The sequence below is a fragment of the Suricata suricatta genome, chromosome X (assembly GCF_006229205.1).
Source record: "Suricata suricatta isolate VVHF042 chromosome X, meerkat_22Aug2017_6uvM2_HiC, whole genome shotgun sequence".
NCBI classification, from domain to species: Eukaryota; Metazoa; Chordata; class Mammalia; order Carnivora; family Herpestidae; genus Suricata; species Suricata suricatta.
Genome location: NC_043717.1, coordinates 24,522,323 through 24,536,632, shown reverse-complemented (window position 1 = coordinate 24,536,632; position 14,310 = coordinate 24,522,323). Strand labels below are relative to the sequence as shown.

The 14,310-nt window shown below is 41.2% G+C and overlaps 1 long non-coding RNA gene and 1 pseudogene across 1 annotated transcript in view; one reads left to right on the top strand and one right to left on the bottom strand.

Moving 5' to 3' along the window:
- Positions 1-10,161: 10,161 nt before the first annotated feature.
- LOC115283892 overlaps positions 10,162-14,310 on the top strand; it is a 22,665-nt gene continuing 18,516 nt past the window's right edge. Inside the window, exons 1-2 of the long non-coding RNA XR_003905086.1 lie at positions 10,162-10,414; positions 11,201-11,281. This is a non-coding gene — a long non-coding RNA (uncharacterized LOC115283892). The remainder of the gene's footprint in view (positions 10,415-11,200; positions 11,282-14,310) is intronic.
- Positions 13,868-14,310, bottom strand: part of LOC115283891 — a 1,070-nt pseudogene continuing 627 nt past the window's right edge.

Sequence of the window (14,310 nt, the reverse complement as noted above, 5' to 3'; positions counted from 1 at the left end):
TCTTAAGGTTATTAGAAACCTGTATTTATTTGTCAAAAGTCCTTTCCATGAATCTCCTTGAAGCTGAAACACATTTGTAAGAGCATCAAGACTAAAATAGTAACTGCAAATGACAAAAGACTCAAGATGGCCATGGTTAAAGATCTGATGAGGGTTCATGATAATACAGTTGAAAAGGAAATTCTAAAGTGTAACACTTTAGAATTACAAGCGATGCCACTGTACCAGGATATATTAAAACTTTAGGAACGTCATATTATTTCTAGAACAATTACATTAATAGCAATTCACCCATACAATATAACCTAAGAAAGTTTATCATCACTTACCTGACAATGCTTTGGTAATTTGACAATTCCTTTGGTAATATAATATACCAGATAAATAATCCTAATTAGTCAAAAAGGCTTCATTTAGAATTTGAATTTGGGGAAGTTTGTTAATAATATCAGAAAGTTTTGGGGTGCTTGGGTGGCTCAGTCGGTTAAGGGGCCGACTTCAGCTTAGGTCATGATCTCACAGTTTGTGGGTTTGAGGCCCGCATTGGGCTCTGTGCTGACAGCTTAGAGCCTGGAGCCTGTTTCAGATTCTGTGTGTCTCCCTCTCTTTCTGCCCCTCCCCTGCTCACACTCTGTCTCTGTCTCTCTAAAAATAAATAAGTATTAAAAATTTTTAAAAAATCAGAAACTTTTAAAGCATGTGTCTAAATAGAATCACAGATCATTACAAAACTTAATACTTATCTATTATCCAAGGTGACAATAAGATTCTAAAGGTAAATATAGAGGATTACAAAGTCGTCAGAAAACTTAGCTCTTGTAATATTGAGAAGATTCAGTTTCCTTAAGTAATTAAAGACCTGATAAAGACAAAACATAGAAACTTTGATTTTCTTACCTGGATTACATTGAAGACAAAAACCTTTGTTGATAATTTATATTATGAGTAGGCCAATAATTTAAGAAAACTTTGGTGTTTTAACAGCAAGAGAAAACCAGTTCTAATCTTGTACCATTATACCTTGGAAATTAAAACTCACCCATTCCAATCATAGTCCTGACCCTGCATAAAATTTTTTTCAGATTCCTTTTTCACAAACTTTCTACAATGTTCATTCTTAAATTCAGATTTTGTCTGTTTTCCCTCTTTAAATAATTGGCCTTGCTTTAGGACAAAACTTCTTTCTTTTCCCTCAAAACCCCCCCACATCTCCATTTTGAATATTCTTTCCTACCAAACACAGGACATCCTACTTTCCTGGCATATGGAGATGTTTCCTTATTACTTCTAGTAGCTTAAATTATATTTAGTAAAATTCTTAACTTTTAGAGACCTTTTTTTTTTAAAGTAATCTCTACACCCAACATGGGACTCAAACTCATGACCCTGAGATCACGAGTCACATACTCCATCAAGTGAGGCAGCCAGACGCCCCTGTATCAGCATTCTTTAGACTGGAAAATTTATGAGTACATTTCATAATTTTTAGAAACATAAGCCTTCTTATAGTAAATTTATCATTATGGCACAAAACATGTTTACTGATAGACCTAAATTTCTTCAGTTTCTCTGTAATAGGAAGTCAAAAGTAAATAAGCTTATGCTTAGTAATTAATGTTTCAGTATTTTATCTTACTTGGAAATGATTTAGATATTTCAAGACTATCCATCACGTAATTTAATTTAACAAATCCAAAAAGGACTTGGGGAAACTCCTTCAGGCAAATGATTTAAGTAGCTTGAGTTATCTGAAGTTCACTGTGATGATTTCCAACTGGCAGAGTAAGAAATCAACGTCAACTCCGATTGAAGAGACTCTTGGTGTTTCAATTATTCCTCCTCTGGTGTTTCCTGTTGTTAATTCACACAGAAGTTATATAAGCAGAAAGACTACCTTGCGGTAGAGATTCTTCTTTGGGGGGGCAGTGGGGAGGGTCCAATCATATTTCTTGGTCTTCTCATATTTGCCTTATGTTTTCTAGTCTACTTAGAAAGCTAGCTCCTTAATCTCTTCTTGCTATTCTAGTGATTACTGGGATAGGGCAGGACATGGATATGGAAAGGATAATATGGCAAGTTATTGAAGGAAAGAATTACAATAAATAGGTCAGGCATTCATTTATTTTATGGGACTGGGATGACTTAGGAAGCTATAAGAAGTGATTTGCCCAAGAGCAGAGGGAGTTAAAGACAGATTAAGAATTTAAATATTTGTCAACAATAGCCAAAACATGGAAAGAGCCTAAATGTCCATCACCTGATGAGTGGATCAAGAAGATATGGTGTATATATACAATGGAGTATTACATGGCAATGAGGAAGAATGAAATCTGGCCATTTGTAGCAAAGTGGATGGACCTTGAGGGTGTCATGCTAAGCGAAATAAGTCAGGCGGAGAAGGACAGATACCGTATGTTTGCACTCATAGGTCTAACAGGAGAACATGAGAAACCTAATGAAGGACCAGGGGGAGGGGGAGGGGAAGAGGGAAAGAGAGTTGGGGAGAGAGAGGGACGCAAAACCTGACAGACTATTGAATATTGAAAACGAACCAAGGGTTGAAGGGGGAGAGGGAAAAGAGGTGGTGGTGATGAAGGAGGCACTTGTGGGGAAGAGCACTGGGTGTTATATGGAAACCAATTTGACAATAAACTACATTAAAAAAAAACAAAAAAAATTTTTTTTAAAAATAAAGAAAGAAAATTCCTCCCTAGGGGGGAAAAATAAACTCAAAGCAACTATGATGGGAATTTATAAAGATTTGATATCAAAAACTGGAAGCATCAGAATGCAGCAAGCAAAATACAAAAAATGAGAAAACACTCATGTCTGAAGTAGAGAAAAGGAATACCTTAGACAGGAGGTCTAAGGAAGGTCGAGCCTTGGCAACGGTGGAGACTACAGTGTCCAGGAGATGGGTCCCCTAGCAGATGGGGCACTGGCCTTGTGAATCACCAGGACATGTAATAAGCTGATATTCTCTGGCATTACTTCATTATCCGAGCTTATTTATAGAACTCTCTTGCTTTGTATAGTCCTTTTTAAGCTATTATTTCAACCAAGTGATTATTTAAAAGCCTTAGCCATGGCACCCAGAATTAAGGTCTTCTTTTCAACAAACTGGTACACCAGAATCTGATATCTAGGAATAAACTAGCATCTGTTGTAAACTGCACATATTCTGTAATCTTATAAAGATTTCTCATTTTAATTCAAGTTGTAGGTCTGCTGAAGAAGCCTATAACATTTCCCCCATTTGTGTTTTTTAAAAATTATATCTTACTGCCTGACTTAATAAAATTAAGAAAAAAAAAGAATTTAAATATACTTGATTTTAAAAAGCCAAATTAGGAGACTTCCTCTCCCCCCACACAAACTGGAGAATCCACTCACACACATGTTAATAATCCAGGTGTAGTTACCTAAAAACTATGTACCACTCTATGCAATGTCACAAGTGTAATAGAATTAGGATACGGCAATGATTCTTAAACTCTACTTATATCAGAACCACCTACAGGACTTTTTAAAACCTATGTCACTGGATCCCAATCCCAGAGTTTCTGGTTTCGTAGGTGAGGTCTGATAATTTGCATTTCTAACAAGTTCCCAGGCAATGCTGGTACTGCTGGTACAAGGAGCATACTTTGAAAACCACTGGACCGGGGCGCCTGGGTGGCTATTCTGGTTGAGTGTCTGACTTTGGCTCAGGTCATGATTTCACAGTTATTGGGTTCAGGCCTTGCGTTGGGCTCTGCTAGCAGCTCAGAGCCTGGAGCCTGCTTTCGATTCTGTGTGTCCCTCTCTCTCTGCCCCTCCCATGCTCATGATCTGCCTCTCAAAAATAAATAAATGTTTTTTTAAATTTTTTTTAGTGTTTTATTTAGTTTTGATACAGAGAGAGACAGAGCATGAGAGGGGGAGGGGCAGAGAGAGAAGGAGTCACAGAACCAGAAGCAGGCTCCAGGCTCTGAGCTAGCTGTCAGCACAGAGCCCGACGCGGGGCTCGAACTCACGAACATGAGATCTGACCAGAGCCGAAGTCGGAGGCTTAACCAACTGAGCCACCCAGGCGCCCCAAAAATAAATAAATGTTTAAAAAAAGAGAGAGAGAAAAAGAAAACCACTGGACCATGAAGATGCTGGAATGTGTATTTTTCCGGAATCTGGCAAAATTGTGGTAAGAGAATCTTCTAACTTGTGTTTATGACCTTTTCTCCCAAATCTTAGTTCTTTGCTAATAAATAATCTACTTAGAATGTTGGTAGGGGCGCCTGGGTAACTCAGTTCGTTGAGCATCTGACTCTTGATTTCGGCTCAGGTCATGATCTCACTGTTAGTCAGATCAAGCCCTGTGTCAGGCTCTTGCTGGCCAACGCGGAATCTGCTTGAGATTCTCTCTCTCCCTCTGTCTCTGACCCTCCTCTGCTCACTCTCTCTCTCAAAATAAATAAATAAACATTAAAAAAAAGAACACTGGTAGAGAAAGGCTTCAGGCAGACATTCTCAATTATTAGTCTGTTAGAATGACCTGGAGCACTTGTTTGAGAGGCAGATTCCTGCTACTTTCTCCCTCCCCAACCTCTCAGAAGGCAACAAGCTAGGCTCCTTGATGCCAGGGATTTTGTCCTGATCATTATTTTAGCACTAGGGTCTGGGTGTTCTATAAGCAACTGTTGAATGAGTGAATGAAAGAGTGAATCAAACAGTGGAATCGTACCTTCTGGTAATAATGTCACTATGCGGTCCCCTTCCACATTTCTTTTATTGTTTTAAAGTTTTATTGTAGGCTTTGCTGCCAGATACAAAAGAAAAGCACCCAACTGTCACAAGTAGGGCACTGCACACAAGTCTCAGCTGTAAACACCATCTCAAAATATAAACTCATCCTTTGGAATAGGTTCTGTCAAATCTGCCCATATTAATACTGCTGTTATAAAACAGCAACATGTCCTCTGATAAGCAGACAAAACCCTCTCATTATCTTACACACGTTTCCATCTCTTTGTAACAATTCCCATCTCTACCCGCTCTAGTCTCATCCACCCATACAGGTGCAGGTCACTTCTCTTCCTTCACAAGGGCAGAGAAGATTTGGCTTGGGCCATGTGACTTGCGTGGCCCATGGGACACCAGCAAACGTGGTGCAGAGACATGCGAGGTGATGGACAAAAGTGAGCCCTTCCTTCTTGGAACCCAGTTGCCCTGCTTTAAGGAGGCCCATCTAAGCTGCTAACAGAGGAGAAACTATGCACTCTAGTTGACCAACGCCACCTTCCAGAAATGGGAATGAAACCATCTGGAACATCTGGGCCCCAGGAGAGCTCCCATCTGTTTGCAGCTGCTGAATGAATGACCTAGGCGAATGGATGACCTGAGTCGATGTCACCTGGAGGAGGGAAACAAGCTGGCTGAGCGCAGGAAGTACATGGAATCATGGCAAATAGCAAACGGTTATTGTTTTCAGACGCTTGGTTTTGGAGTCGTTTGTCATGCAGCAACAGATGAATGACATGATGATTACACGTTCGTGAGGTCACCATTCCTCACAGAATCTAATTTCTGGTCATATTTGGTTACAACACAGACACCGGATCTTTTGGAAAGATCCCAAAAGCAATATTCAGAAGTCTTCTCACTTTCCAAACATGTTTGGAAAACTTGGCATAGACGCAAGTTGACAGGTTTTCAGTTTGTCCCCCTGTTCCTGATAAGCTTCTGAGGCAGGGCTGGCACCCCCAATGCCCTGAGGTCTTGGGTGTAGCTATTAGGGGCAAGTTTGTGCTTCCATAGGACCACTGTCAACTTGACTGTTTTTATTGCCTTCCCTCAGCATCCATTTTGCTTTCCAGTCTCACATTCCTATTTTCTTCATGCTTTCTCTTTTGTGTGCCTGTCTTTCCCTTTTTATGTGCCCACCTTCATTCAAGTCTCCAATGGCTAACAGAAGAGAGACAAAGACAAACATTCCTTTTTATTTTTCGCTTTTTGCCACCGTATATAGAGATGTAAAAAAAATGGATACCTACAAAAATGAAGCCAAAGTCCCCACAATTATGTTCACAATTATGTTTAATTATGTTCATGATTATAAATTATGTGTCACACTCATCATCATGGGATGCTGACTTTTCAAGAGCGGCATTCACAGTCACATCATAAAAGAAAGATTTGTTTAGGGCCTTCTCTGACAAGTCACAAAGAAGGCACAAAATATATGTTGAATGAAGGGAATTATCTAATCTCAATGGATTATAATTATACATTTGCTGATTCTTTTTAAAAAAAAACACACTTTTGAAAAGAAAAGGTAACTTTACAGTTTTCCTGTTTAGGCTTCATATTTAAACTTGATTAAGGAAAATTTTTGGAAGAAACAATATCATTTATCATTCAGTAAATGGCACATAAGAGGAACAATGATCTTAATTCATGTACATTCACTGTGTTGTGTTTTTTTTTTTTTTTACTTTATTTACTTACAGAGAGAGAGCAAGAGAGAGAGAGCATGTGTGAGCAGGGGAGGGCCAGAGAGAGACGGGGAGAGAAAACTCCCAAGCAGGCTCTGTGCTGTCAGTGCAACTGACATCTCCATCTCACAAACCGTGAGATCATGACCTAAGCTGAAATCAAGACTGAGCCATCCAGGTGCCACCATTCATTACCGTTTTAATGGAAAACTCTCCTTCCTTTGGAAGCATTTCATTGATATCACACATCTTTGGGGGCATTTCTTATTTGTGAAAAAAACATATGAATGTAATTTCTTAAGGGACTCGAAAGAATTTTTCAGGTCATCTAGCTCATCTCCATTTATTAGAGCGGAAGAAAATAAAGGCAAGCATCTGTGTTACTTGTCCGATGTCACTTAAATGTTTGACATTGGTCAGCAAGGGGTGAAGTGCACATGTGTGTCTTATCATTTTATCACTACTCATGAAGAAAAGAACTCGGAATAAAAGCCAACCAACAATGAGTGAATGGTGCTCTTTTCCCAAAGATACAGTAAATATATACACATTATATATATAAATAATTAAGCAAGCCATCCATAAAAAAAAACCTGTGGTCTTTTCCATTTTATTTTTTAAAGTGAGCTCTACACCCAACGTGGGGCTTAAACTCATGACCCAGAGATCAAGAGTTGCATGCTCTACCGACTGAGCAAGCCAAGCGCCTCTGTGCTCTTTTTTCAGAGTTTTCTACTATACTTTTGTACTCTATTCTCCCAAGGCTCTATTTCTCACCACTGGACACGAAACCTAGCTCTTTCTTTTTTATTTCAGTTTTCCCCCCAATTTTTATTTAAATTGTAGTTAGATAACATATAGTGTAATATTGGTTTCAGGAGTAGAATTTAGTGGTTCATCACTTACATTCTACCTCCAGGGTCATCATCACAAGCGTCCTTCTAAATATCCATCATCCATTTAGCTCATTTCCCCACCTGCCTCGCTCCATCAACCCTCAGTTTGTTCTCTATTGTTAAGAGTCTCTTATGGTTTGCTTCCTTCTTTTTCCTTTTTTCCCCCTTCCCATACATTCATCTGTTTTGTTTCTTAAATTCCACATCTGAGTGAAATCACATGGTATTTGTCTTTCTCTCACTGACTTATTTCGCCTAGCATAATACACTTCAGCTTCATTCACGTCATTGCAAATGGCAAGATTTCATTCTTTTTGATGGCTGAGTAATATTCCATTGTGTATATACATCTTCTTTATCCATTCATCAGTTGATATACATTTGGGCTCTACTCATAGTTTACCTATTGTTGATAATGCTGCTATAAACATTGGGGGACATCTATCCCTTCCAATCTGTATTTTTATATCCTTTGAGTAAGTACCTAGTAGTGCAATTGCTGGATCGTTCTATTAAAAAAAATTTTTTTTAGTGTTTATTTATTTTTGAGAGAGAGAGAGAGAGAGAGAGAGAGAGCGAGAGCTAGCAAGCAGGGGGAGGGGCAGCGAGAGAAGGAGACACAGTATCTGAAGCAGGTTCCAGGCTCTGAACTGTCAGCACAGAGTCCGACACGGGGCTTGAACACAGAAGCTGTGAGATCATGATTCGAGCCAAAGTCAGATGTTTAACTGACTAAGCCACCCGGGTGCCCCTGGATCATTCTATTTTTAACTCTTTGAGGAACCTCCATACTGTTTTCCACAGAAGCTGCACCAGTTTGTATTCCCACCAACAGTGAAAGAGGCTTCCCCTTTCTCTGCATCCTCGCCAACATGTGTTGTTTCCTATGTAAATTTTAGCCATTTTGACAGATGTGAGGTGGTATCTCATTGTTGAAACCTACGTCTTTATCTCTATCATCGAACTCTCTCTGTTAGAGAATGGGGAATTAAAAACTATAGAGAAACAGCAAGCGCTGGCAAAGATGTGGAGCAAAAAGAACTCTCATCCATTGCTGGTGGGAATGCAAAATGCGGCAGGCACTCTGGATGACAGCTTGGAAGTTTCTTACAAAACTAAACACACTCTTATTATATGATCCAGCAATTGTGCTCCTTGGTATTTATCCAGAGGAGTTGAAAACTTGTATCCTTATAAAACCTGCACCAGATGCTTATAGCAACTTTATTCATAGTTGCCAAACTTCTTGAAAGCAAGCAAGAGGTCTTTCAGTAGGTGAACGGACAAAGAAACTGTCGTACATCTGGACAACGGACTATTATTCAGTGCTAAAAGGAAACGAGCTATCAAACCATGGAAAGACATGGAGGAAAGTTAAATGGATAGTACTAAGTGAAAGAAAGCTAATTTCTAAAGGCTACATCCAGTATGATTCTAACTAAAGGACATTTTGGCAAAGGCACAACTTTGGAGACAGCGAGAAGATCGGCGCTTGTCAGGGGTCGCTGGGTGTGTTGGGGGGGAGTGTTAGGGATGAATAGGTGAATAGAGGATTTTTAGCGCAATGAAATTATTCTGTGTGATACTGTAATGGTGGGTACGTGTCATTATACATTCGTCTAAACCCAGAGAATGTAAACACTGAGAGTGAACCCTAATGTAAACTCTGGCCTCGGAGTGATGATGTGTCAATGCAGGCTCATCGGTTGTAACAAATGTACTGCTCTGGTGGGGGATGTTAATAATGGGGGAGGCTGTGGATAGGGGGCTGGGCTATACAGGAAATCTCTGTTCTTTCTGCTCAGTTTTCCTGTGACCCTAAAACTGCTCCAAAGAATTAAGTCTACCGTTAAAGCCTGTAGAAATAGTTTCGACGTATTTGAGAGGTTCTGTCCTCTATTCCTCTCCCTTGGGTGACGTCACATTACTGGGCATTCATTACCTTGGTTGAGAAATCACCTGTTTCCCTCCCATTGCCATTTCGATCTTGACCTTCTTTACTTTTGACTACATTGCTTGCATTGGACTATTTCCTTGCTTCTGATAAAATAGACTTTATCACAATTCTTTTTAGTTGTATTTAAATAAGCCTACAAATTTTTAGAAGGCTATTTTAAAATTTTGTAAAATATTGGCACACATGAAATAACTAATTTATGTAGAACAGAAGGTTTTTTTTTTCCTTCTTTAAAAAAAACAACTGGTGCTTTGGGGTGCCTGGCTGGCTCAGTCAGTAGAGGACATGACTGTTAATCTTGGGGCTGTACGTTTGAGCCCCATACTGGGTGTGGAGATGACTTAGAAATAAAATCTTAAAAAAAACCAGGTTGGTCCCCACATCCCGGCTCCACTGGAAATTTCCACACTCTATACTTATATTTTCAAAGACAGTATGCCTTAACTTCTCCACCTCCCTTCATACCCTTTTCCCTGATCACTGGTTAATAACACTGCAGTCTACGAATGGAAATTTTCTCTTTGTGGTTTGCGTCTGGCTGCCTGGAAATGATGGTGATGTCACAATTGTTGGTTTGCAGTTAGGCAACACAGCAAGAGGAACATGCTCAAAGGAGAAATAGCTTGTGTTTGTAAATTAGCATTTGTACCAAGAGGAAAGTGTAAATTTGTGTGGCTCTACTTTGAGGACTCCCTCTTCCTAACGGGGTGATGGGACAGTGCTGCCTCTTCAAGAGAACTTGCTGTGATCGGGTGCCTATGTCTAGGCACTTTGGGATGCTTGCATATTCCACAGATGACACCACATAATGCTTCGACCTTTGGAAGTCCCCGGTCTCTGCCAACCTCACAGATATGGATGTCCAGAGTGGCATAGGGGTTCAGAAATAGGGTATAGAGCGATCGCTTTTAAGTTATGATTCACAGTTATGAGGTTATAATACTTAAAGGGACAAGCTCCATTTCAAGTAATGGCTTGGTGCCTTCGGAGGTACGCCCAGGGAAGCGTTTGCAACAGAACAGTTCCCCCCGCATGAATAGGTTCATTATTTGGAAGACTTCTCTGCTATCAAGTCTAAGAGAGCTTGTTATGTAAGTTGTATTCCAGAAGAACACTTTATTTTCAAGCTTTTGATATTTCCCCTCTGATAATTCTACTGAAATTCTTCTTTTCTAAAGGAGGGGAGGGAGGTTAGGCATTCCAGCAAGAGTGAAATAACTACAGATGCTTATTGTATATTTTATAACTATTTAGACAGGTGTGTCCATGATGGAAGAGTAACAAGTCACTGAGTTACAATCTTGTACTGTTGCAGCATGTGGGTGGCTCAGTCAGTTGGGCATCTGACCGCAGTCCACATCATGATCTCATGCTCATGAGTTCTAGCCCTGCGTCAGGCTTGCTGCAGTCAGCTCTGAGCCTGCTTCAGATCTTCTGTCCCCTTCCCTCACTGCCCCTCCCTCGCTCATGCTCACGTGTTCTCCCTCAAAAATAAACAAACATTAAAAAATAATAATAAAATCTTGTATTCTTCCAAAGGTACACAGGTCACATTATAGCAAACTGGAGGTTTTCCTAGACTCATTCCCTTAAAAATATCACCCTACTGGCCTTTGGGCCTTGCACACAGGCCCTTCTTGGCAGTGTTCCTTTCTCCATCTCTGTCCATTGTAGTTTTGCTATGTCGTTGCAATAAAGACTTCCGAACTGTTCACTCCTTCCTGTACCTGAGCCCTTGCTCAGTCTCCATCACCCTGGGTCTACGCTCTACCAGGAGATTTGTCTTGGCTACGGGGCACTAGTAATGATGACATGAGCAGAGACTTAAAATGAACTTCCTCATTTGAGTGACTGCTTCTTTGCTTCTGCTTTGGTAGTCCTCCAGACACCATGTGGAGATGCCTGGGCTGCCTGTTGGAGGATGAGAGACCCCACGGAAGAGAGATGAGTCATTGCCAGTAAGGCCCTTCTAGAAAAACAGCTTAACAATCACTATCCTTGAACATGCAGCCAGAAAAGACCAGAAGTGTCATCACAAATGTCCCAAATGTCCCAGCCATCACAATCCACAAAATTGTGAGCAACATATTTTATTGTTCTACACTCTTTTTTTTTTGAGAGAGAGAGAGAGAGTACAGGCATGAGCAGAGGAGAGGGGCAGAGGGAGAGGGAGAGAGAATCTTAAGCAGGGTCCATGCTTAGCATGGAGCCCAACATGAGGCTTGATCCCATGGCCTGGGATCATGACCTAAGCTGAAATCAAGAATCAGATGCTCAGCTGACTGAGCCACGCAGGTGCCCCTGTTGTTCTATACTCTTAAACCCCAAGATACCTTCTTATACAGTGAAAGCTACATGATACACAGTCCCCCAGGCAGTCACGGTGGCTTTCTACCACGTGAGGGCATATCATCTATGGAGCTGGTTGCTCTTCTTTCCTCTTTTTCCATTATGGAAACTAGCTTAGTCCAGTTCTTTACTTCCAAGGAACAAAATCCATTTAAGATATCTAAAAATAAAACTTTGTGTGCATACATGTGTGGGCATGTGGACATGTGTACACAGTGAGTGGGAAGTAAGAGATGGATTTGATGACACAACTGACAGCTTCTTAGACACAAGACTTCCAGGCCAACAAGGCTTCAAGTCTTCTGGTGCCAAGAGCCTGTGGGAATGGAGTTTACTCTAATCATCTTTTTGTTACTTTGTCTTTCTGGGACTCTTCTTTGAAAGTCTTAAAACATTTTTTTAATGTTTATTTATTTTTGAGAGAGAGAGGGAGCAAGAGTGAGAGCGAGAGCGAGAGAGAGAGAGAGAGAGATACGGCGTGAGCAGGGGAGGGTCAGAGAGAGAGGGAGACACAGAATCTGAAGACAGGCTCCAGGCTCTAACTGTCAGCATAGAGCCTGATGTGGCGCTCGAACCCACGAACCATGAGATCATGATCTAAGCCCAAGTCAGACGCTCAATTGACTGAGCCACTCAGGCGCTCTGTCTCCGAAACTCTTTGAACGTGTGCTCTGTTTTCCTATTTCACTCTGAAGACTGGCCTTCTCTGTTAATTCACCAAGTTATACGGGGCTCCAAATGACACCTCCGTTTCCAAGTCTTCCTGACTTCATCCCTTACCGATTACACGTTGTTTCCATATCCAAACCCTCAAGAAGATGACTTGATTGGTTCATGTCATTTACCTATTGCTTCCCTTTAATCAGGTGGTCACCCAGATCTAATGAGCAGTGGTGACAAGCGACAGGGTGGGCAAAAAGACTTTTTGTGCAGTCGCCGTTTGGCTCAAGTCCTACCAGTTGTGGCTGGGCTCAGCTGGATGTCACTGCTGCAGTCTGGGGCACTTAGGGTGGCCCTTTTTTCTCACTTCAGGGTTTGTATTGGATAGGGTGCTTCAGCTCCATGTGTGTTCTTCTCTTCTTTGGTCAAGATGGCTCGGCTCATTCTTAGGCATGTCACCTTATGGCGGTGTTATAAGTGCAAGAGAACAAATGGAAACATGCACGGTCTGTTAAGGCCTAGGCTCAAAATTGTCCCAGTGACCAGATATCATTCACCAAAACAATTTACATGGCCAAGCCCAAAGTCAAGTGGCAGAGAAATCCACTCCACCCACGGTGAGGAGATGACAAGTGTCTGCTTGTTAGTAGGGGTAAAAATTGGGGTCAGCAATGAAACCCTTTTCACATCTTGGATATGCTCATCTTTGGCTCAGCAAAGACGGTAGTGGTGGAAACTAATGGTGAAGAGCTGGAGGAGTGGAGTCCAACGGCTAGAGGAACTCACTTCTCCGTGACAATGGCTTCTTCAGCAGTCAAAATGGCAGTTTAAAGAGAGACGGTGGATATTGGCTTGCTCTGGATCAAGACTCAATTTCCAGAAGATTTGATATGGTACGACAGCTGTAATGTCTAGGCTATGCCATGTTCCTAGAGTGTACAAGGCCAGCCGGGTTGTTCAGGGAAGAGCTGTACTCCCTGACATCAAGCATTGGCCTGAGGCTAATCAGACAAGACTACTTTAGGCCCCAGAAGGTCTGCTTTGGTCAGGTTTGGCAAGGGTCAGAGATGCAAGGTTACTTAAGGTGCTCAGAGCATGGCAAGAAAAAAAACATGGACTAATCCTATTAGCTCACACTGTTTTTTTGTCTTGTAAACCCACTGCTCCCTTTTTCTTTATTTTATTTTTAAAAATTTTAGTTAGCCAACCTACAGAGCAATATTGGTTTCAGGAATAGAATTCAGTGATTCACCATTTACATACAACACTCAGCCTGCATTACAAGAGCCCTCCTTAGTACCCATCACCCATCCAGCCCATCCCCCATCCACCTCCCTCTATCAACCGTCAGTTTTTTTTTTTTTAAAGACACATTTATTCAGCGTCATGATCAGACTATTACATTTAGCAATCAACAGCATGGGTGCAAAAAAAAATCTACATTAAAACCCTTTGTTGGAATGCCTTACACTTTCCACAGAACAGAAACTAAAATAACCTGTTACACAATTAGTCACAAATACAGTCCTCAAGTTTTTTGCCCATACACATGAGTATTGTCTAAAATATGTCTTCTTTGTAGCAGCGACGCCCTGCCACCACTGTGCTTGGCTGAGTTCACAAATCTGTTGTAACCTGTAGCTTCCCTGTCACTTCTCTGGCTCTCCTCTCCTGCTGAGCTTTGTTTCCTGGCAGTAATTAAAACCTTCTGCCACTGCCATAGCTACTGCTGCTGCTGGAACCACCATCGCCACCTTGGTTTCGTGGTTTGGCAAAGTATTGGCCTCCACCACCATAGGGGCCAGAGCTTCTGCCTCCAAAATTTCCTCCTTTCATGGGTCCAAAATTTGAAGATTGATTGTTGTAGTTGCCAAAATCATTATAGCTTCCACCACCTCCAAAGTTGCTTCCATCATTACCAAATCCGTTATAGCCATCCCCACTGCCACCATATCCACCACCACCTCGACTGCCACCA